The sequence below is a fragment of the Nyctereutes procyonoides genome, unplaced genomic scaffold, assembly GCF_905146905.1.
Source record: "Nyctereutes procyonoides isolate TBG_1078 unplaced genomic scaffold, NYPRO_anot_genome, whole genome shotgun sequence".
NCBI classification, from domain to species: Eukaryota; Metazoa; Chordata; class Mammalia; order Carnivora; family Canidae; genus Nyctereutes; species Nyctereutes procyonoides.
Window position 1 is genome coordinate 14,345,687 of NW_026575139.1, and position 24,378 is coordinate 14,370,064.

Sequence of the window (24,378 nt, forward strand, 5' to 3'; positions counted from 1 at the left end):
ATTAGGCTGCTATAATTAAAAGTGTGAAGTCCCCTTCCCTGAATCCCAGGGGTTTTGTAAGTATTAATGAGAGCCAGAATCTCTTTGGACATAAACTTATAATTACACAGCTTATTGTTATGACGGCAATTGTGAAGACTATTTACTGACACTTTCAAAAGAGGCTTATGGGATTTCAGGGCTAATTTAATTTGACCTTCACTTTATTACACCATCAACCAGCATTTGACCCTTATCTATAGATAGTCCATTGGCATTCCAGCACACTTGTTATGAGTTAGGATTATGCAAATGAAGGGTTTTAAATGTAGATGCAGAATGCAAATAGCAGGAGCACAAAATATGATTCAGGCACTTTGGAAAACAATTTGGCAATTCCTTGAAAAATTAGGCACAGTTTCTATATGACCCAGCCATTGCACTTCTAGGCACATATACAGAAGAAATAAAAACATATCCACAATAAAATAATGGTTCATAAAATAAATATTCATAATAGCCAAAAGGTAGTAGAATGAATCCAAGTGCTCATCAAGTGAGGAATGAGTAAACAAAATGTGGCATACCTGTTCAATGGACTGTTATTTGGCAACAAAAAGGAATAAAAAGGAATCCATGCTACAATGTGGATGGACCTTGAAAAACATAATGCTAAGTGACAGACATCATTAATAAATGGATATACATATGATTCCATTTTAATGAAATGTCCAGAATCAGCAAATATAGAGACAGGAAGTAAATCCATGGTTGACTAGGGTTTGGGGTGGGGGTAGCGACTGCTAATGGGTACATTTCCTTTCTGGGATGATGAAAATATTCTAAAATCAGATTGTAGTGATGGTGTCACAACTCTATGAATATACTAAAACCCACACATTCTACACTTTATGTGGGCAAATTTTATGGTATGTGAATTACATCTCAAATTTAAAGATTTTAAAAATGAGGATAGCATAGTACAAACATCAGAGAGGACATCTGTCACGTCAAACATTGCTTTTATCTGTTGTTCTCAGGTGGGTTTCACAATAAAAATGGATCTAGGAATGCATTTATTTATGCCATGTCTTTAATTAATTGCTAGATTCGCCCACTGAGGCATTGTCTCGCTCTGCCACTGCTTCTTTCAGAAGTCTCTATCATGAAATTTCCGTTAAGAATTCATTTTAGAGAAGCAGCAATAAATATCAGAAAGTGGTTCTGTATTTAGTAGTACTTCTACTGCATAGACAGACATCTTCAGAGGCCAGCAAACTCTGAGGAAAAGGCTATTTCTTTCCATTCAGAACACGCCAGGTTTGATCTGATGGCTTATACCGATGCTAGCTTTTGAGGGATTATATTTTATTACCATCAGATAATAGAGTTTCTTTTCTGTTTCTTTTCTTCTGACCCCAACTTCCTCTGAGTTTTATTGCTGACCAACAGCAGTCTCTATAGTTTTAAAACTAGTATACTGTGAGTCAGCACAGCTCTGTGTCCTTGCCACAGAGTATCCTAGGAAATTCAGTTTTCTCAAGTTCTTTATTGACCCATCCCTATCTTTCAGAATAACAATAAAATAAAATTGAGTGTAGGGCCATGCCATAGGCTTTGAAGACACAAAACGAAAACCTTCTGATGTTTCTTCTTAGATTTTAGAAACAGAATTGGATGAGGGAAGAAATAACTCTAATCTAGGGGCCCAACAAATAAATTAACTTCTTATTACAGGAACATAGGAGTTGACCCTTGTGGGAGGAAATGCAATGTTTGGAAACACCTTTTTCCCTTAAAATATGTTTATTATTAGGTACTATCTACACCACATAAAATCTAGTTGCATTAATTTTCACTTGGTACCGTCAACCTTGTAATAGCTAGCTGGCATCAGCAGTAAAAGAGAGTAGATCTAACCTACACTTAATGGGCTTTCCTTCTTATATAAACTTTTTATCTATATAAGGAAAAAGGGGCCAAAGTGTAGTATTAGCTGTTCAAAAATAAGGGAGATTTGTCTATCCCCCTATACCATAGGTTATTATTCCATTTTGAAGTTTAGAAATGAATAATTCAAGATTTTTCAACTCATTGAGCAAAAGGCCAAGTTGTCCCTCACTTTGTATTAAAATATATGCTGGCACAGATTCCATTAATTATTTTTCTCCCTCCTCTACCCCCATTCCAGAGGATCTTACACCCAAAGTACTGCTGTGTGACTTGCATATTTCCCTAGGAGAGAAGCAGACTTCTCCATCATGTTAATGCTAGGCTTGTCCTTGCAATTTGCTTTGTTTGATTCAATGAGCACAAGAAGACATATGAAGAACCTTTAAGAGCCAAATCATGGTTCTGCTACTTCTCTCTTTCCCCTCTAACACAAGAACCATGAAACAAAGTACTAAGTTGTTATTTCTAGGGAGGAGAGCCAGAACTTTATTAACCAGCATTCCCTACTCCCAGGACTAAATGTCCTTCAAACATCTTCACAGCAGGGTTTCAGAATGGCTTTGGCCCAGAGGCCACGGCATGCCTCCCATTATCCCCCTTCCTGAATAGGAATGTTATTTGTGTCTACACTGCCTATTATCCACCATGCTACCTTGAGTGTGTTTGTGGGGAGGGAACAGATGATTTGCCTTTGTAGTTCATCAATTTCTGCATCAACAGGAGACTTTTCTTCATGAAACCACAAGTTTCTGGACTTTGAGCCTAATGCTATGATTGGGTAAGATCTTCGCAATGCTTCTCTTCAGAAATAAATGAGTACATTTTATGTCAAAGAAGGAAGGCATCTGTATGACAACCACAAAAAATGTGGACTGTGGTAGGTGGTATTATTATTATTATTTCCAATTTCTGTCATCCCTATGAGAGGTTGATTAACATACTCTCAACCAACACCGTGTGAATTGCAGTATCTCCCTGTAAGATGATTATATTTCCTGACCACAGGCATATGTCTCGGCCATAAATTTTGGTCAGTACACTATGAAGGCAAGTGATGGGCAGCATGCCTAACCAGAACTTCAGGATCACAAGAGTCTGTGCTTTCTCTCTCTCCCTGTCTCTCCTCCACACCTCTGTCTCTTTCTCCTTCCCTCTCCCTCTCTTTGTCTCCCTCTCTCTTGTTCATCTTTCATAGAAGTGGCATGTTCAGGTAGGGCTTCTTCCTCAGCCTAGGTCTCTAACCAAAGACAATACCGATTCAAGTCACAGGAGCATAAAGAACACGTAACAGTATTGATAGAGAAATCTTTGTATCCTATGTCACTAAATCTGGGGTGGTTTTCACTGCAACATAATGCAAAGAATGCTGAATAAAATCCTATTAAAATGTAAGGTGAAACTTACAGTATAAAAAGGCCCATAAGTTAAACTTTGGTTTAAAATACTGTGTTGAAGACAGAGGGCAAATTTCTTTTCTTTTCTTTTTTAAGATTTTATTTATTTATTAATGAGAGACACAGAAAGAGAGAGGGCAGAGACATAGGCAGAGGGAGAAGCAGGCTCCCTGCGGGGAGCCCGATGTGGGACTCGATCCCAGATCCCGGATCACACCCTGAGCCAAAGGCAGACCTTCAACCACTGAGCCACCCAGATATCCCCAGAGGATTAATTTCTTTAATCAAGTTCATCAGCATTGAAAATGAATTGAGAACAACTCCCGATGTTGGTCATCTCTCAGTCTTCTGGAACAAGGCAGCACAAACAATCTCAGAGAAAGTAAGAGGAGAACCCATTGATGCCTCATCTGTCCCCTTTCACCCCACTTTGTTTTCCTATTGGATGCAGGGAATAAATCAGCAAGAGGAATGCAAGTTCTCTCAACTTTGTAGGACCTGTTTGCTAACCTATCCAGTGTTAGAATTATGCACACGCCCATAAGCTGATCCATCCAAGTCTGTTCCATCACAGTTTGCACAGATAGAGAGACATGCAGACACACACACATGCACACTTGCTTATATATAAGCATATGTACACACAAGTATATTTGTGAACTTATTTTCACCTGGCATCATAATATTCTAAAACTTTCACTTAATTCATCACATTTTATTTTCTTTTACATTTTTAAAAAATCTCTCCTTTTGAAGATCTGTTAATAATATGGAAACATGTTCTCATTTTAATGTTCAATGAAAAAAAAAAAGCACAGAATGTCAAAGTGCCTTTTGATCTCAATTAGGTTGTTATGGGTTGAATTGTGTCCCCTTCAAATTTATATGTTGAAGTCCTAAGCTTCATTACCTCAGTGCGACTTATTTGGAGATAGGGTCTTTACAGAAGTAATCAAGTTAAAGTGAGGTCATCAGGGTGGGCGCTAATCCAAAAGGACTGGTGTCCTTATGGAAAGAGGAAATTTGGACACAAAAACACTCCTAGAAAGAAGATGATAGGAAGGCACAAATAGAAGATGGCCTTCTATAAGCCCATGGGAGAGACGAGGGACAGACTTACCTCATGGCTCTCAGAAGGAACCAATTTTGCCCATATCCTGAACTTTTGGCCTCCAGAGCTATGAGACAATACATTTCTGTTGTGTGGCGCAGCTAATTGTAGTACTTTGTTACAACAATCTAACAAACAATGTACAGGTAAAAATATTAGAAATAATGGATCAAAAGTCCCACAGCAGTTAAACGCCAGGGGGTGGAATGATTATGCCTAATTTATGTTTACTTCTATGTAATTTTCTATAATTTCTAAATTCCCTATAATGAGAACCTATGATTATATAACATATGTTACATAAAAGAATATTTTTGAAATATCCAATGTACAAAAACCTAAAGTCTTGAAAATTTTCTGGGCTTGGCAAGAAAGATCAGCCATAAAGGCAAGATATCTCATTCAAGAATGAATGTTTAAAACACTGAGTCTTTAACTCTCTTGGCCTCAGCCTCATAGACGATTACTACCTGGCAACTCAGTTTTTTCCAATATCCCCCTTCTGATACAATACAGGAAGGAAAAGATTATAGGGCTAATGTGAGGATAAAATTTGGGGAGTTACCAGATGTAGGGAGAGAAGAAACAAAAGTGAATTTTGGGACAATCTTTTGGTGCTTTGGCTAGGTGCCTTTCTGCGATGACTAGCCACAGGAGATGAGCTCAAGGAATATAATGAATCTGTTTTTTTTTTTTTTAATTATGAACCTAAAAACTGTACAGCAGTGCCCTCCTGAACCACACTTGTCTTCTTATTTGCCGAGCGTGAAGTTTCATGAAGTTCTTGGTTTAAAGATTGTTCTAGCCCTAGGGAAGGTCCAGTGGTATTTGGGACAATTGCAACTGAGGTGTCCTCCACTGTAGATTACGATTTTGGCGAGAAGAAAGTGTCATAGTGTTTGAGGAACACATCTTCATCTCCTGAATGAAGAAGGGTTTTTCTTCTTAGGACTGTCAGGCAAGTGACTCTATCCTTTTCAAGCCCACAAATATATGTAGAGAAATACTCAGTATAAAGTTCAGACACACCTTTTACTACCTGGAACATCTCCCACTGATTCTGATAAATTAACTTCTCATTTTTTCTAACACATACTGGGAGTCTTCTCCTCTTAGAAACCTTCACTAAATCTACAAATGAGTTAATGACCCTGGAAATAAAAGCCTCCACAAATTGTAGCAAACTTCCATCAAACTGCTCAACACACTGCATTTGTGTATTAAGTTTTATTGTGCAAGCTTCTTAGAAGGCAGAAATTGTTGTTCTTTAAATTTATTTCTATAATCCTGGCATCTAGCCTGTTATTTGGTGCTTAAAAATATTTACTATATGCATTTTGGCAAATACTTGTGAATGAGAAAGTATCTTGATACATCAGAATTAAGAGAACCAACAGGGAGACGAAAGGAAGTTTAAAAAGTAGACATAAAAAATAAAAATATAAAAAGTAGACATAAGCAAGGTGCAAAATAGATACTCACCAAACACTTAACTGTGTGTGTGTGTGTGTGTGTGTGTGTGTATGCATTTCCCCCCACAAACTCTCTTAGCACTGAAGGATTAAAAATAAGAAAGCTATTAAAGATGTGGAGATGTTCTTAGCTGGTTGTCGGAATGCTGAGGAAGCATTTGTAACTTAATGAAGGGCATTGAAGCTCCTTCAACCAAAACTCCCAGGCCAGCCAAGATGAAGAAAATGATCTAAAAACACAATGATCAGGAAACAAGGAAAGATCTTTTCCAGACTGAACACACAGTTTAAGCTGTAAGAGGATTTAAGACACGACTAAACTCCATTGTCTCAAAAGGAGACCTTCAAATACCTAATTAATTTTTCATTTGTTTTATAGCTCTAGCAGATGTTGCATTTTTTTCATAGATTAGCTCATCACTGAGGTACAAGAAGAAAAAAAATCTTTTGTTAGATTTTGAATTAATATACTTGAAATGACATAGAAAAGGTATGATTTGTGCAATCCATAGTGTCCTGGCTATGCCATCTCATAATGTGAATTTTAATATATCCTTATTTAAATATAAATAGAGATAATATGTTTTAATTTATTTTTTAGAAGGAGAAAAGGGGCTTAGCATTTAGGAATGGATTTGTATTTCCTTAGTCAATTTCCGGATAGATCACTGGGCTCAGGTGGACATTTTTACTGACCATGTCATTTTTATTCTACATCTACTAATTACTGAAAGAAAAAAATAGATAAATTGATTTTGAATGTAAAAGAGCTGGATGAAAAGAAACAGTGATAAAAGAGAGAGATATATGACTAGGACATGATTGGAGCCACAACACCAAGGATTTCTCATCATCTCGTATCATACCCTGAGATACAAGCTTAGGGATCTGTCATATAAAGCAGTAACCATTCTGTTTCTTCTGAAAAGGTGAGTGAATGGTTGGCAGCCCTCTTCTGTATGTCTCACCCTCTAATGAGGTGAATGTATGTGAGATGGTCAACATTTTCTCCTTGTCTTGAATTCATGGAGAACTTAACCAACACACTGTCTTGGAGAGGGAGGTCCTATACAATAGGACCCTGTGATACCTCCTTCCTATACTTCTCTCTCAGTTGCCCAAATCCCTCGGAGAATATGAAACCAGAGTGGTGAACTTTCCTGCCCCCTCCCTACCCTGGAAAGTCTGAATCAGGCAGACACATTGTACCAGAAGCAACTAGAATAAATTAGCTGTGGTGTCTGGGTCAGCATGTGTCCACATAATTTGGGGCATTGAGAAATGAAAATGACTGGGGCAGCCAGGTCAAGCCATAAGTGAACAGAGCACGCTGGTCTGAACAAGGTGATGATAAGCAATGTTACCTTTTTTATCCAATGGCATGCCAGTTGCTGTGACCAGCCCCTCCCAGGCCTGACCACATTCTCTGTCCTTTTTTTTTTTTTTCCCTAACCATTTTGAATTTGCTTTCTTCTCCTTGCAATCTCTGCAAGGAGAAAGACAGACACCAAGTAAACTAAATATTGTCTTATTTTACCTTTTCAGGGGACTCTGTTTACATTTAAAGTGAAAAATATGAGACGGTTAATTAGACTTTTAGATTTTTGAAATCAAATAATTACATGGCAGGAAAGATGTCAGGGAAATAATTTGCCAAATGTCACCTATGCGACAGGGATTAGACTAGATACTTGCACATAATTGGTATAATTTATCCTTTGCAATCACATGGCAAGTAGGATTATAATCCCTATGTTTTTTTAAAAGAGAAAATCAAGGCTTAGAGATATTAGGTGGCTTTTACAGCTTTTGAATCCAGAATTATCTACAGAAACCCATGTTCTTTCTTCCAAATCATCGTACATCAGTAAGAAAAAGATGCCTCATGTTAGCATATGAAAAACAGATCTGTGGGAGCTAGGGACCAAAACATTTGGCTTTACCTCCAAGAACTCATGACCCTAAAAGTCATCAATAGGATAAAATGGTCTTTATGGATTTTATTTCATTTCTTTCTAAAGGATTTCCTGTCTCATCATAGGTACCACTTACATGTTCAGTTATATCCCCCTAGATACTGAAATATTTTCCTTTAAGTATTGAAAAAGAATGGTTCCCCAATTGAATCTCTAGAAGTTTTTCTTCCTGACAGGCATGAAGACACACATAGATAGATTCTATTCCTTATCAGTACAGTTATTTTCAAGCACAGGTGTTCAGATAGTTTCTAGAAACTAGTTTTCTTCTGAACAATAAATATAACCCCAAATTACTCTAGGGATGTACCCCAAAAGTAGTTATGTTGTTTGACTTCATTCAGTCCCTTACTCAGGGCTAACTTGGAAGAAGAAACATTTACAAAGTTTTCTTTTATAAAAAACCTATATCATCAAAATTCACAAATTAAGATTAGAGATTATAATCTATATTATAAATTATTTCCTGTTTTTGTTAACTGCATGTCTGAAATCATACATCATCTAACAGATATTTCCAGTCTTATCTTTTTTTAATGAATGGTATATATTCATGCTTCCAAGAGCATCAACCTCTGTAAGAAGAATTCTGGAGACAACTTACCCTAGGCTGCCATCCCCTTGCCTGGTGAAGGTAGAACTTAAAATGCTTGAGAAGAGAGCAAATTATTTAATTCTTACAAACTCAAAACGTGCCTACCTAGAATTTTCTTTACTCTTTCTAGAAATCTTGAGTGGCTCTTCAAGATTATGCAAAGATAAGTTAAGTAGGCTTCCTGTTGCAGGAATGTCATGCAAAGGTCACTCTCCAAAGATCCTCGGGAGTAGAGCTGATCCTGGGGAGGGAGATTGGTGTATTTGTATGAAGTTGTTACTTCTTGGGAGGCAGAGGATGGTTTCTCTGATCTTTTTCCTTTTGAGGTTTGGAATTACTGAGGCCTTTCTTATAAAATAGGATGATACCTCCCAAGATTTTCTAATATGGAAAAGCTAATGAGAACCTGAGGGGAGAAACTCTTCTCAGGGAATGATGTCTGAACTTGTGGTAGGAAGTGAAGTGTGGCTGTGAGAACTTGGGGGGTGGGGGACTCTGAGACAGGAAAGTAGAGGAAAAGAAGGTGAACAGGAACAGGAATGAATGGATGGACAGTGAGAAAGTGTGTGTGTGGGGTGTGTGTGTGTGTGCAGTTATAGTCCAACACAGAACAGGTTCCAGCTCACGTGGATTAGAGTAGAATTCTCTTCAGTTTGCCTACTTGGGATAGTGACAGTGCACTCAAAACCATGTTGACCACCTCGGTGTAAAGGATGCCTAAACAAGATACAAGGGCTGATCGTGATAGCTTAGTCTCAGGTATCAGAATGAATAAATCCCCCTCCCACAAGTAGACAAGTAGTAGACAAGTGTTCTTCATGAACATCATGACTGTTTTTTCAACAGTAAAACTTAGAGGGGTAACAGAAGGGAGGAAACCAATAGTGAATTTATCAGACTGTCTATTTGTCACGCTCTCTGGATGTCTGAATGAGTCTGAGTAAGCTTGTCAAGCCCTTTGTAAATGTAGGTAAGGAGATGGACTGAGGCCAGGGTAGTGGAACAAAGATGAGACATGGAGACTCTGAATTATTTAATATGTTAGGTGGTTCAGAACTTGGACCCTAATTAGAAATATAAGGGATTGTGACTTATTTGTATTTCTGGCTGGTGAAGTACAATAATCAAGTAATACATAGCAAAAGTGTCCAATTTGATATAGACTTACTTTTATAACAAAAACCACATTTTTATTTATACAAATAATTGCTTGTTTCATCTGTGTTATTCAGACTTTGATGACTTGAATGAATTGCTTTTTTTTTTTTTTTAATTCATGAGAGACACACAGAGAGAGGCAGAGACATAGACAGAGGGAGAAGCAGACTCCCTCCTGGGACCCCAATGCGGGACTTGATCCCAGGAACCAGGGATCATGACCTGAGCCAAAGGCAGACGCTCAACCACTGAGCCACCCAGGTGCCCCAATGAATTACTTTTTAACTGTATGTTCCCAAATATATCTTTTATTTTTTAAAATAAATTTACACATTTGATCATAACTACTTTTGCTTGATTCTTTTACCTCCTGTTTCATGCTTCCATGAATCTTTTCTCATTTGTTTGTATAAGGTATTTTCAGATTTATCACTGGACCCCTCTTTACTAAGTGATGAAAGATTTTTTTATTAAATGAACTTGAGCATAATTTTTAAAAGTTGCGTCTGACATTCACACAGCAATAAAATAATTCTAATGGTTTTATCGTATTGAGTTACCTGTAGGATCATGAGGGAATTTAATGAATTGGAAGAAAAAATACATAATGTTTTTTTTTTATACAATAGTGCATAAATATGTTTGAGTGATTGTAACAATAAAAGAAATTGCATATTAGTGTATGTGCAACAGAACATCTAAATTGACAAGGGGGGGATCCCTGGGTGGTGCACCGGTTTAGCGCCTGCCTTTGGCCCAGGGCGCGATCCTGGAGACCCGGGATCGAATCCCACGTCGGGCTCCCGGTGCATGGAGCCTGCTTCTCCCTCTGCTTATGTCTCTGCCCCCCCCCCGTGTGACTATCATAAATAAATAAAAAATTAAAAAAAATAAATTGACAAGGGGATAACTGTATTACAAAATAACTTGTTCATATGAACATAAAGGAGTAACTGAAAAGAAGAAAAATAGGGCAAAGGAAGTGTGAACAAGTATAAGATTGTAAGATGAAAGCATAAACACATTATATTTTCCATAAATAAAATTATGCTGGATTCTTCTACTAAAGAGAGAGATCACTTTGAAAAGAGGATGTTAGGTGACATTATCAAGATGATGGACTAGGAGGTCCCAACACTCATTTTCTCACCTCAAAAACAACCAAATCAATGAATAAACAACTACAAACTGACAAGACTAACTTCAGAAAAGAAGCAGTCAAAGCCTTTTGGAGCCCAGAAGCCTAGGATGGCCCCATAGAAAAGCATAGAAAGCATTTCACCATCCCTCATTGTCATTCACCATAGTGGCTGCACCAATTTTCATACCCACCAACAGGGCACAAGGGTTCTCTTTTCCCACATCTTTATCAGTGTCTGTTAACACTTGTCTTTTTGGTAATAGCCATCCTAATAGGTGTGAAGTGATATCTTGTGGTTTTCACCTGGCAATTTGGCAGTGTGGAGCCAAGAAGTTTCCCCTGGGAAAGTTTTTATCCCCTAGAGAAAAGGAGAACAGGATCAACCTATAAAACCTCATTGCTGCCATGAATGTCTACAGTTTTTGCTACCAAGTACCCCTCTAGGCTTTACCAATGCTGAGCCCAGCTGATAAAACCTCCTGGAGTCACTAGGCTGGAGCTCTTGTTGCAATGACCTGCCCCCAGTGACCTGAGCTGATGCTGCCACCCTCCCAACCACCCCTCATAGCATTCCCTCCCGCCCATTCGCCCTCCCCAACAGATGAGGACTCCACAGGCCACCTACAGGACCAGAGTTGCCAATGGCCTTAAGCCTCCCTCCCTGGGTGCTAAGTTACACCTTTGAGTCCCTGGTGCTTTGCCATGTCACTGCTGCTGCACCCTGGGGCCTCAGTCAGGACTTTGACCTGCCATCCCCAGGGCCCTACTACTGCTGGGCCATGATCCCTGAGCAGAGGCAATTGCTGCACCCTGTCATCCTCAGGCACGTGCTGTTACAGTATCTCTTGCCTCTCCCTGGGGCTGAGTAACCAAAGTAAGCTCCCTGAGACCCAGTTCAGTGGGCGATCTGCATACACCCACACCTCAGACAAAGGTGTGCTGTATTCACTGCAGCCAGCGCACCTGTATTCTAGGCTCCTTGGTAGTTCCATCCCAGCTCCGGTTTTATTCCAGCCCCACTGATGCTCTAAGTGCCAGTATAAGGGACCTGACATGGAAAGGGATGCCCCAAGGTAGAACTTCTCCCCATGGGCAAACAGGACAACAGGAGGTCCCAATAGCCTTTGTCACGAGGGAACACCCAGCCCAGCCACTGCTGCTGCAGCAGACACCTCCCAGACCTGGCTGCGGCATACTCCCACTGTCTCAACCACTGTTGACTTCCACTGCTGCACCTTCCCAGGAGCTGCAGGTTGGGGAAATGGTGCCCACAGGGTAAAAAGTTTTGTTTAGGCAAAGTAAGTAAGTTCTTGGGATCTAGTGTTAGGGTACGGTGGCTAGGTAACAGTTCTGTATTGTACTCCTGAAAAAAGTCTTCAGCAACACAGAAAATATGCTCACTCTAAGCTGAAGATTTTGAATGATGGTAAACAAATAAGCATAGTTATTGATAAATGAAGGCATATTCATTAAACAAACAAAAATATTTGTTAAATAAAATTCATTTGAAAATTCATTTAAATATTCATCAAACAAATAAAAACATATGTTGAACAACCCTAAAAATCAGAGAAATGCAACTCAGAGTAATGACGCTAAATTTTTTACACATATTAGCTTCAACGAATTTTTTTTTAATTTTTTTTAATTTTTATTTATTTATTTATGATATTCACAGAGAGAGAGAGAGAGGCAGAGACACAGGCAGAGGGAGAAGCAGGCTCCATGCACCGGGAGCCCGATGTGGGATTCGATCCCGGGTCTCCAGGATCGCGCCCTGGGCCAAAGGCAGGCGCCAAACCGCTGCGCCACCCAGGGATCCCCCACGAATTTTTTTTTTAAATGGTAAAATATTGCTGGCTGGTGAAAACATGAGTCATTATAATGTTCTTGGAATGTAATGTGCCAGTATATACTTTAATATTTAAACCACCAGAAATCACCAACATGGCAGGATTCAAATGTAAGGATGTTTCTTCATTGTACTATTTGTACCAAATTAAAAAAAAAAAGGAACAATGTCATGCCTATTAGTAGGATAATGGTTCTAGAAACTGTGGTCCATCCATATCCTTGAATGCAGCCATGAATAAATGAATGTGAAGAAGCTGTAGAAGCTGATGTCAGTTTCCAAGGTGAACACGTTACACGGAAACAGCAGGATGCTCTGAAATTTATAGTATATGATCAGCTTTTAGTAATATATAAAATGACCTTCCCTTATCTTCTATGTATATGTATGTTTGTGAGTTTGTGTGTGTGTTTATATGAGCATGAAGTTTGTGTGTGGTTTATATGAACATGAAGAAAGGTGTGAAAAGTAATCCATCAGACCTTTTAGCAAAAATTACCTGGGCAGGGGGTAGGGTCGGAGTGGGACATTTTACTGGTCTCTGTCCCTCCCTCACTCCCTAAAAAGTTTGTTTTTGCAAGATACACACACACACACACACACACACACACACCCTCCCTATGATGGAGCGTTTGGTAAAATCTCATCATTTATAGGAAATGCTTAAACACATGAGTGTAAAAATGCTAAGTAGTTACCTCAAGGGTGAGACTTCAGGTGATTTTGTACTTCTATCTATCTATCATCTATCTATCTATCTATCTATCTATCATCTATCACCTATCTATTTATATCTATCTACACACATATAATATAAAAATGTGTATTTGCATATGTATATGCATATTATGTATTTATATAGAGTCACACGTCTTTTACAATGAACATCATCATTTACATTTAAGAAAAAATACCTCCTTTATTGTGGAAGAGATATGGGTAATATAACCTACCCGCCTGATACATTACATGCAAAATGTCTTGAAGACTGGCCCAAGAGTGGCTCCCCTAAAAGTCTCCATTATCATTTTCATTATTATTACTTTTATTTTATACATACTCTGATTAATAACACTCTCCAGCAATTCTTCTTATCCATTTGAAATTGTCATTTTATTTGTGACTCTGCTTTAAATTCTCTCTTTTCAGGTGGCTTTTCCTTACTTGCCTATCCATCCTCAGATGCAGGTTGTTGAATCCGAATCATCTTTCATACAAATGATCATATCTGCTAATATTATTGCTTCAGCCAGACTCAAAGCTACTTACAGCACAAACATACTTTATATCTTTGGTTTACTCTCATCAACACATCAAAGATGCTGCCACCAGGCACATAGCAAGCATAGCTCAATTGATATTGGTTTAATGAGACAATTGAGAACTGAGGTTTCTTTCAGAAATTTAGATAGATAAGTCAATAGATGATAGATAGATAGATAGATAGATAGATAGATAGATAGATAGATAGATACCCTATAAAGACAAATCCTGGGGATCAGTTTTATTGACATTTGCATTTTGTCAACAAATATTTTCAATGAAAAATGTGACAATTTTCAGGAATTTACAATTCACACCTTCTTCTAACATATGCAGTCTTTCTACACTGATATATTTGATCACAATAAAGCATTTGCAGAGCTCGCTGATCAGAAAATTGATGCAGAGGAGATGATATGGAAATGTTTGGAAAGTTATTTATCAGGCTGGCTGAAGGACAAGAAGAGGAAGGTTTCACAGACTCCTAAGATGACTTTGAAAGAAAGATGGGAACACAGATGAAGAGAGGACCTATGAGCATCAGAGAGGCCCACTGGGTCCTGCTTGGGTCAGGATCAATTCCACAGCTATCATAGGACAGACCATACATACAAGAAAAGCAGGAATCCTTTTTCATTGTAAATTCTTCAAAGACTTGTAGTTTCTGAATTTTAATCTGGAAAAAAACCCAATATTTTTCAGGCAAATAAAAAATGCATTTATTTTTAAAGAACTCACAGAATTCTACTCTGAAAGGGGACAAGAAAGGGATTAGCTCAACCCACAGCACTTCAGTGTGGTTTCTACTCTAAAGTGCACATACAAATTTCCTATTCTTTACATCAACCAAGGAGATGTTTAGCCTGCATAGTCTTAAGAAATATATATATAATTTATATAATATATAATTTACATAAATTTATATAAATTTATATAAATCATATAGATATAAATATATATTGTATTATATACATTATATATATATATATATATATATATATATATATATATATATACATATATTAGACATTACCACCTCCAAGTTGCTGCCTTTGTCTAAGGAGGATTGAATTGGATAGATAGCAAGTTGTAAACACTTTATACAATGTTTTTTTTAAAACAGAGGATTAATTGATGCAGTATCTGAAAATAACAGCATTTCAAGCTTCCAAAAAAGGTGTATCTGGTTACTTAATGATGCCATCGAGTACCAAGCTTCCTTTCATCTCTCTGCACTTCTGATTCCCTCAATCCAAGACACATCCTCTCTGTGGTTGTGAGTCAGCCGAGGCCGTTGGCACCCTCATGCATGTCCAACAGGAACAAAAGTGTTCCTTCAATCGTCAGATTAAAATCTTGACCCACATCCGTACTGAATAACCCTGGGTTACACTTCTTCTTCTCTGAACCAACTGCTGCTGCATCATTGATTTTACTAGACAAGGTCTCAGATCCTTCTATATTCTTTTTCCTAAATAATAGCACATAACAAATGTATCAATAGCTATAATGATTTTGCTTCCGTGATATCTAGCATAGCATCTGGAATTCAGATTTGATGAATAAATGAATAAGCAAATGAATGAGTGAACACACAAATGGATGGAAGTAAAAATAAGTGTATGTCATAAGTAATGACAGCCTGAGGATAGAACTAAGAGACCTATGGTCTTTTGGCTTCCAAAATGGCACAATTTCCTTGACACTTCACACAAACAAATACATTCTAATGAGTTGTTTGTCAATGCTACAAGCATGCACAGTTTCTGAAAGGTCATTGAGATGCAAAGGGACAAATAATTCAGTCCCCAATATAAGGAGCAAGGCCAAGAGATAATTTTTATTTTATCAATCATTAATTTCAGTCAGCTTTTTTGTTTAATTGCCATAAAGTCTCTATCCTTGCCTTTATTACTGCATGTTAATGGTGGATCTCTTTTAGCTCCTACTTTGTCTTCAAGGAAGAAAAGGTAATAGTTTAATTCTAAAAGATCTTAAAATTCTTTTAAGATTATCACTATTAGAATTTTTCCATAAAGCAGCTGTTAATACCTTGTCGGCCTAAGCATTTCTTATTTTTATATGTTTTGTTTATTCATGAGAGACACACACAGAGAGAGAGAGAGAGAGAGAGAGAGAGGCAGAGATATAGGCAGAGGGAGAAGCAGGCTACATGTGGGGAGGATGATGCAGACCTGATCCCAGGATCCCTGAGATCATGACCTGAACTGAAGGCAGACACTCAACCACTGAGCCACCCAGGAGTCCCTGGGCCTAAGCATCTCAATTACATTTGTCTAAAGCAACGGTTGTCACCTGGGGGTAATTTTGCCGCTCCATCCTTCAGAGGACATCTGTAATATCTGGAGACAACTTTGGTTATCAGAACTTGGGGCAGAGGGAAAGAGAGGCTCCTGGCATCTAGTAGGCAAAAGCCAAGGATGTGGTTAAATATATTGCAATATACAGGACAGCCCCCCGCCAATTAAGATATTTCTGGCCCCAAATGCCAATTTTGTCAAAGTTGTAAAGTCCTGTTTTAGGAGCATTATTATCTATTGCCTGAGAGTATTAATATGTGTTTATCAATTTATGAAAGGTGGTGATAGAATAAAACAAAAGACAAGAGAGCATCTTTTATGTCAGTCTGGGAGAAGAAGCTATGGGTTTGAATGAATGCATTGCCCATGAGAATGAGGGGACCTTATTTTATAGAGTGGTATCATGAAGGTTAGAAAAGATCTCCTACCCCCCCTTCTTTTCTTCTCCTTCTCCTTCTCCTTCTCCTTCTCCTTCTCCTTCTCCTCCTCCTCCTCCTCCTCCTCCTCCTTCTTCTTCTTCTTTCTTCTTCTTCCTCATTTTTAAAGAGAGAGAGAGAGGATGAGCACATGAGCAGGTGCAAGGGGAAGGGAAAGGGCAGAGGGAGAGGGAGAGAGAGAATCTTAAGCTGGTTTCACACCCAGCCCGGAGCTGATGCTGATTCTGGGCTTGATCTCACGACCCTGAGACCACGACCCTGAGATCATGATCTGAGCCGAAGTCAAGAGTCCAACATTTAACCTACTGAGCCACCTGGGCTCAGTTTTCTAATCAAAATTTTCTCCACAATAAGTTTTATTATATTTTAATTTATAACATTTTGTTATTGGTTAAATGGCATCACCCCGAATTCTTATGTCAAAGTCCTAACCCCTAGTACCTTAGAATGTACCTTTATTTGGAGACAAGGTCTTTATAGATGTAATCAAGTTAAAATGAGGTCAATATGATGGGCCTTAATCCAATATCACTTCTTATTAAAAAAAAAAAAAGGAGGGGGATCTGGACTCACAGATACACATAGAGGGAAAATGATGTGAGGTTACCCAGAGAAAAGCCAGTAATCCACAGGCTAAGAAAAGCCTCTAACAGATCCTTCCCTCAGAGCCATCAGAAGATATGAACCCTGCCAACATTTTGATTGTGAAATTCTAGCTTCCAGATCTGTGAGAAAATAAATTTCTGTTGTGGAAGCACCCATTTTGTGGTACTTTGTTAGGGCAGCCTGAGTCGAATAATACTGCTATTAAAGCAGTCTTTCACATAAAAGAGCTTCAACTTTACGATTCCTTTGTTAAATGAAAATATTTTTCAATGAGCAACATGTGCCATTATCAAGTTATTAGTATCTTTGTGGGATGTAATCTACTGGATTATATTGAAAAAAATTAGTAACTGGTTACTAACTAGGAAAGAATGAAAGTTTTGACACTGAGAAAAAGAGGCAACTGGGGGAGGTTTTGTTTTATTTTATTTTTTATTTTTTTAAATATTGTATTTATTCATGAGAAACACAGACACAAAGAGAGAGAGGCAGAGGCAGAGGCAGAGATAGAAGCAGGCTCCCTGCAAGGAGCCCAATGTGGGACTCGATCCCAGGACCCTGGGATCATGACCTGAGTCGAAGGCAAATGCTCAACCACTGAGCTACCCAGGTGTCCCTGGGGGAAGTGTTAAAGGAAGAGATCAGAAACAGGAAGAAGAGGGATGCGAGCAAAAGAAAGTCAACAGGAAGAAGGTGGCCCTGGGAGGAGAATGAGAGACAGTGGCCAAAGACAAACATGGAGCATTTCACAGGTACCTCTCCTTGCATAGCACTGAGTGAGAAAAGAACATGAACTTTGGAATTTAACTCATTTAAAATCCCTGTTCTGCCACATATTAATTATGCAAATCTTGGGGCATCTAAGTGGCTCAGGTGGTTAAGTGGCTGCCTTGGGATCAGGTCATGATCTCAGGGTCCTGGGATCCAACCCCTCATTGGGTTCCCTGCTCAGTGGGAAGTCTGCTTCTCTTCTCCCTCCGCCCCTCACCCTGCTTGTGTGCTCTCTCGATCTCAAGTAAGTAAATACAATCTTTAAATCAATCAATCAATCAATCAATCAATCAATCAGTATTCAGTTTCTTAACCTTCTTGATTTTCAACAGTTAAATGACAATGGTTGTATTTGGTGCAGAGCTGACTTTTCCAATAGGCACAGTGGGGAGGGCCTGCAGTACTTGCAGGTGCTAGCAAACATGCCTACATTTTTTTTTTTTTTAAATCAGGGGGAAAAGGAGCCTGAACTTTTAGGGTTAATAAAAAGTGGTTTCATACATATTGGTATATTTGCCTTTCTATCACTATTATAATGAAGCATCATTTTTAAAAAATTGTGAAAGAAGGACCCATGAAAGTTATAAAGTAGCCCTGATTTGGCAGGGTGGGACTGCGAAACTGAGTCAGATAAGATTCCATGCCAAATATTTAGGACACACTAGAGGGTAGATTTTACTTCTCCATTCTTCCTAGCCTTTATATATTTTCTATGCATTTTGCATCTGCTCTGGGTATCATTTGGGGTTTATCATGTGCCAGGCATTGTTCTAAGTGGTTTACAAATGTGGACTCATTAAATTCTCATAATACTTCCATGCCCAGATACACTATCATCCCCTTCTCACAGAAGAGAAAACTGAAACATGGAGAATTTAAGTTTCCCAACCCCCACAAAGTGGACTTTGAAGTAGGACATCAAAAAGTCCTTAAGGGCGAGACGGTTGCAGTGATACCTGCTGTTTCACCCACTCCCAAAGCTCAGCTGGCATTTTCCTACTGAAAAGGTTTTCTTGTTCAGATTCAATTTCCAATCTCAGCTGTAGGAGCACCTGGTCGATATGGATTACTTCTGCTTAGATAATTCACTCCCACCTTGTTAAAATATTATGGAAAGGACATAGCATACAACTGCAAAGCATATATGTTCTGCAGTCATTTTTATTCCACACACACGCAGTCTAACTCACCATCTGCATTGTATCAGTCTTCTGTGCTGGTGATCCATAACATCACCAGGACTGACTCCATCACTGTGTGCATTAGCAAGATCACGCTGGACTCAGGGCTTGAAGCACATCTGGATTGTTCTATCACAACATCAACTGTGAGGCCAAACAACAGTATCACAAATCAGACACGACCGTATGTGAAATGGTTTCTGTGCCAAAGTATTCCTTTTTTTTTTTTTTCCAGATGTGTCATCCAGGCACCTTGAGAACTGAATTTAATTAAGTCATGAGTTTAGAATGTGACTCCCTAAATTAAAATTACTTCATCTTGAGCCCAAATTCCAACAGCAACAAAGTGTATTAATATCTGATGGTATATATCCTTATGGAATAAGCGATTTTGAGTTGGGGTTGGTTTTGATTCAAACCTGATCAAGGTTAGCTGTTAAGGACCACAGAGTCACCATTACTTAAGAACTAAGAGTTACTGAGTTTATCATATGCTGGATTCTGTGATAAGAAATTGGCATGCAGTTAATCCATATGATTTTCACAGAAAGTCCAAAAAGTAGACAATTAACTTCTTTTTCATATGAGGAAACTGAGCCGCAGCCTGAGATAAGTAATTTTCCAGAGATTAGACACCCCTAACTCAGCAGCATCTGGATTTAACCCAGGTGGTCAGATCCCACATCTCATACTTTTAAACATGAAAGACTACATAGCTTTGGATACCTAAGGTCCTCTCTTCCTTTCTCTTTCCTTCCCTTTCTTTCTTCCCCCTTTTCCCTCTTCTCCTCTTATTTCTTCACAGAAAATAAATTAAAATGTAAAAAAAATTCCTGAATATGTTATCATTGAAAGAAATACACATTAGAGGGGCTCTAATGGGCCCAGATCTGCTCTGGAAAGTTAATGTCCAAAATAAATTAATGACTAATTATTTTGGTTCAGGAATTGTATGGAAGCTTCAGGAAAGGTTGCCAATCATGCACCTGTGAAATCCAGGAATATTTAAGCTAATCACTTGCCCATTTCTCTTTAAACAGTGACTTTATATTTTTTTTTCTTTTAAAATTTTACTTATGTATTTGAGAAAGTATGAGACAGAGAGAATGAGAGAGAGCATGAGCTGAGGGGGCAGAGGGGCAGAGGGAGAGGGAGAAACAGACTCCACGCTGAGCAGGGAGCCTGAGGTGGGGCAGGGCTGGATCCCAAGACCCAGAGATCTTGACCTGAGCCAAAGGCAGACACTTAACCGACTGAGCCACCCAGGCGCCCCTAAAGCGTGACTTCGAATGTTTGGGTATGCATATTCCAAATTCAGATAACAATGTTCTAACCTCCTTTATCGAGAGATAATCTCATTAAATCTAAATATTCATTCAGTTCTGAACACTCCTTGTTTAGAAGAAGATAAAAAATAAGATGACATGATCCGGAGGTGGCATGATCACTTCCAAATTATAAATGGAGGTGGGGTGGATGATTACTTTTACAGAAAAGAAATTATTAAGGGGGGGGTAACTTGTCTACATATGAACTGGGCTTATATATGTTAATGTATTTGAACAATTGCCTCATGCTTGTTTGAGATTGCAAGATTGTACCACACCTACAACACACCGTAGCTATGGGTCATTTCCTCTCAATCTCCCTAACTGCCCTCCCGGAAGGCTAGCTAAATACATATCAAAATGGAGTACTTGTGGCAAGCAGAGCATGAATTCTGATAAAATATAGCAACTAAATCATAAGAAGGATTGGAAAAATCTATGCCTTCTCTCCTCCAGCCAGCACTTATAATGACAAAAGGCAAGTTTTATGCTCTGAATTCAAAAGTAAGGAAATTAAGCTTTCAGAAATGCAAATGCTTATTACAGTATACTTTCTACTTTTTCAGAGTATGATTTTTTTTTTCCACCAAGAGACATGGAAAGCATGATGAATTCCTTCGACTTGATTCACATAGCATTTGCGAGATTGGACTTGTCAATTTGGATTTATGAAATTTATGAAATTTCCTAACACTCGCAGTTGGGCTACCGTGCCAGCATGTTCATGAATTTTTTAAGAAAAAACAATCCTTTGCATTTTTGCTACTTTTCAACACTCATGCCGGCCTTTGTTTATTGCCTAACATACATAATGAAGATTAAACGTGGGAGAGGCCCCAGTTGCATGCTCTGATTAGGAAGTTCATACAGTATTGCAATGCATTAATCTGGGAAGAAAGAAAGGCAAGCCAAGAGACAAGAGCTATTCGTTTCTTCACAATCTTAAATCAGAAAGAACTGCAGATCTAATTGACCTAAAAGACTGTCTTGTACCATTCTTGTAACAAAAGAAGCAAGATTAAAAGTCTACGCAGGACACAAGCAAATTTCAATACATTGCTAAATTTCCTTCCAAAAAGATATATTTGATATTTTTAACAAAGTTTTAGTTTCAGAATAGAGTTTAGTGGTAAAAAATTGATTTTAATAAAAGTATCCCTACCCTTGAATAACAAGTCAAACATATAACTATCTAAAATTCTTTTTCCTTCATTTTTTAAAAATATGTTTTTCCATTTTTCAAAATTACTATAAACTTTTTAAAGGATAGCCACATATTCACATTGATTAACGGTAGCCACATTTTCCAATTATGTGGATAATGAGTTCAGGAGCAATGACCCAGAAAATGGACAGAAGACTGTATTCCAAAGTACTGTTAACAATATTTTGGTATTTTGAAAAAAGAAAAAAATAAAAGGCTCTGGATCTAATGATGACAGATCTTTGCTGTTAATTAATCAAATTGCCTCAAAATAGAGTTCAGCAGGTGGAAATAATTACCAGTTAATTGTCTCCTGTTTATTACTCTTTGGAGATATAAATCCAACTACTGTGCTCATTTTACAGTATTTACTAAAAAGCTAATAATAAATAAATAAGGAGCACAGATGTTGTTATGGTAACAATATTTGTGTTTGCTTTTCAAGACAATACAAGTGGCATAAAATAACAATTTCCCCTTTGAATGAAAATATCTCTTGGCCAGGTGCATGAATTTGCCTTTAATAAAAATATTTTGTTTTAATATGTTTGTTTTGATATGTTTAAGTAGCTGATATGAAACAGAAAAAGGGTGTTCCACCAGGAAAAAGATTGTCAGCATAAATCCTGACAAGGAGACATTGGGTGTCCTTAAAAGTTTTGATCTGATAAGAAATATATACTTTAGAAATATGACATTATTTGCTGTTTAATTCTGGTGTACAAAACAAAAACAATCTTATTTTAAAGAAATTTTTATTTATTTATTTGAAATAAGAGAGCATGAGTAGGGGAGGTGCAGGGGAGAGGGAGAAGCAGGTTCCCTGCTGAGCAAGGAGCCAGAAGCAGGGCTAGATCCCAGGACCCCAAGATCATGACCTGAGCCAAAGGCAGATACTTAACTGACTGAGCCACCCAAGGGCCCCCAAACCACTGTTAATATATGCATATGTTGGTTGGATACTTGAGTATTTTGTGTAGCAGATGCAAATTCTAATTCTGGAATTTATCATCTGTGTGATATTGAAGTTCTCAATAATGAAAGGCAGATACAAATAGTAACAATCCTTTAAGTCTATAAAACATTGTTATATCTAAGGAACTAAAATAATATACATATATATTTATAGATATGCCTTAGGAGAATGGTGATGAAGTTTTTAATGTTACACATAACCATCACTTATTTCTCTCTCAAATAAATGTATTATCCCCAATATTTAATAGAATTGTTTAATTTGGAAGGAGGAGGCTTATTGACAAATGTTTCAGGTAAATTCTTGACTAACACAGGCATACAGAAAAACAGAAAATGTCATTGGGATGCTGTATGACAAAGAATGGTAATGAAGTGAGATTTTTATCTTCTTGTTTAACCTATAACTAACATGAAGCGGACATGTGTGCATGCGTGAGTGTGCGTAAAATACACGATGGTGGATGATTTTTGCAGTGGTTGTTTCAGAAGAGAGTTATGGAAAGGGGTAAAGAACTGCCTACAGTTTTAGTTTTGTTTTGTTTTGTTTTGTTTTTAAGGTGTGAACACTATTTCTTTACTTTTTTCCAAAAAAACACAAGGTCAATTGATTATATACGTCATGAAAACCATCCTCTCTCTGTATTTTCAACATTTATAAATGTGACAATATGATCTATGTAAAATACAAAAAGAATGCTTCTTGGTGATAATAAACAGTATAAAATTGGTAGTATAAAATGCCTGTACTTGTATCTAAATTTGTAACATTTGTAACATCAACATGATAAAAGACTGAAATTTTCTTTCCCTGCAGACCAGATATCTCTTATACCATCAGAGGAAAAAACAAATTTCAGAGCAAGTTATGCCACATCATTTATAGTGAAACTATTTAAAAATGTTTACATACAATTCATATTTCCTGTTTGATACTAAGGTAGAAGATCAATGAACTTGATATCAGGAGAAAAACCCAGATACGAGTGGTGATTATATCCTGACCATTTGGCTACATTTAATAGTGACCATCAGCCTCTCTAAGGTAGATTTTTGTGTCTTTGATGGTGCCATGTGAAATTCTTATTCCAAATCACTTCATAGGGTTTTTGTTTTTTAAAGATTTTATTTATTTATTCATGAGAGACACAGAGAGTGAGGCAGAGATATAGGCAGAGAGAGAAACAGGCTCCATACAAGGAGCCTGATGTGGGACTCAATTCCGGGACTTCAGGATAACGACCTGAACCAAAAGCAGACGCCCAACTGCTGAGCCACCCAGGCATCCCACTTCATAGGGTTTTATTTTTTTATTTTTTATTTTTTTTTAATTTTTTTTTGTTTTATTTATTTATGATAGGCACACAGTGAGAGAGAGAGAGGCAGAGACACAGGCAGAGGGAGAAGCAGGCTCCATACACTGGGAGCCCGATGTGGGATTCGATCCCGGGTCTCCAGGATCGCGCCCTGGGCCAAAGGCAGGCGCCAAACCGCTGCGCCACCCAGGGATCCCTTTTTTTTTTTTTTTTAATTTTTTTTTTGACTTCATAGGGTTTTAATGAAACTCCCTTACTGAAGTGCTATATGTCTTTATCTGTGTCATATATAAGTATATGAATTTACATATAAACATATATGTTTGTTTTTTTATGTAGACAGAT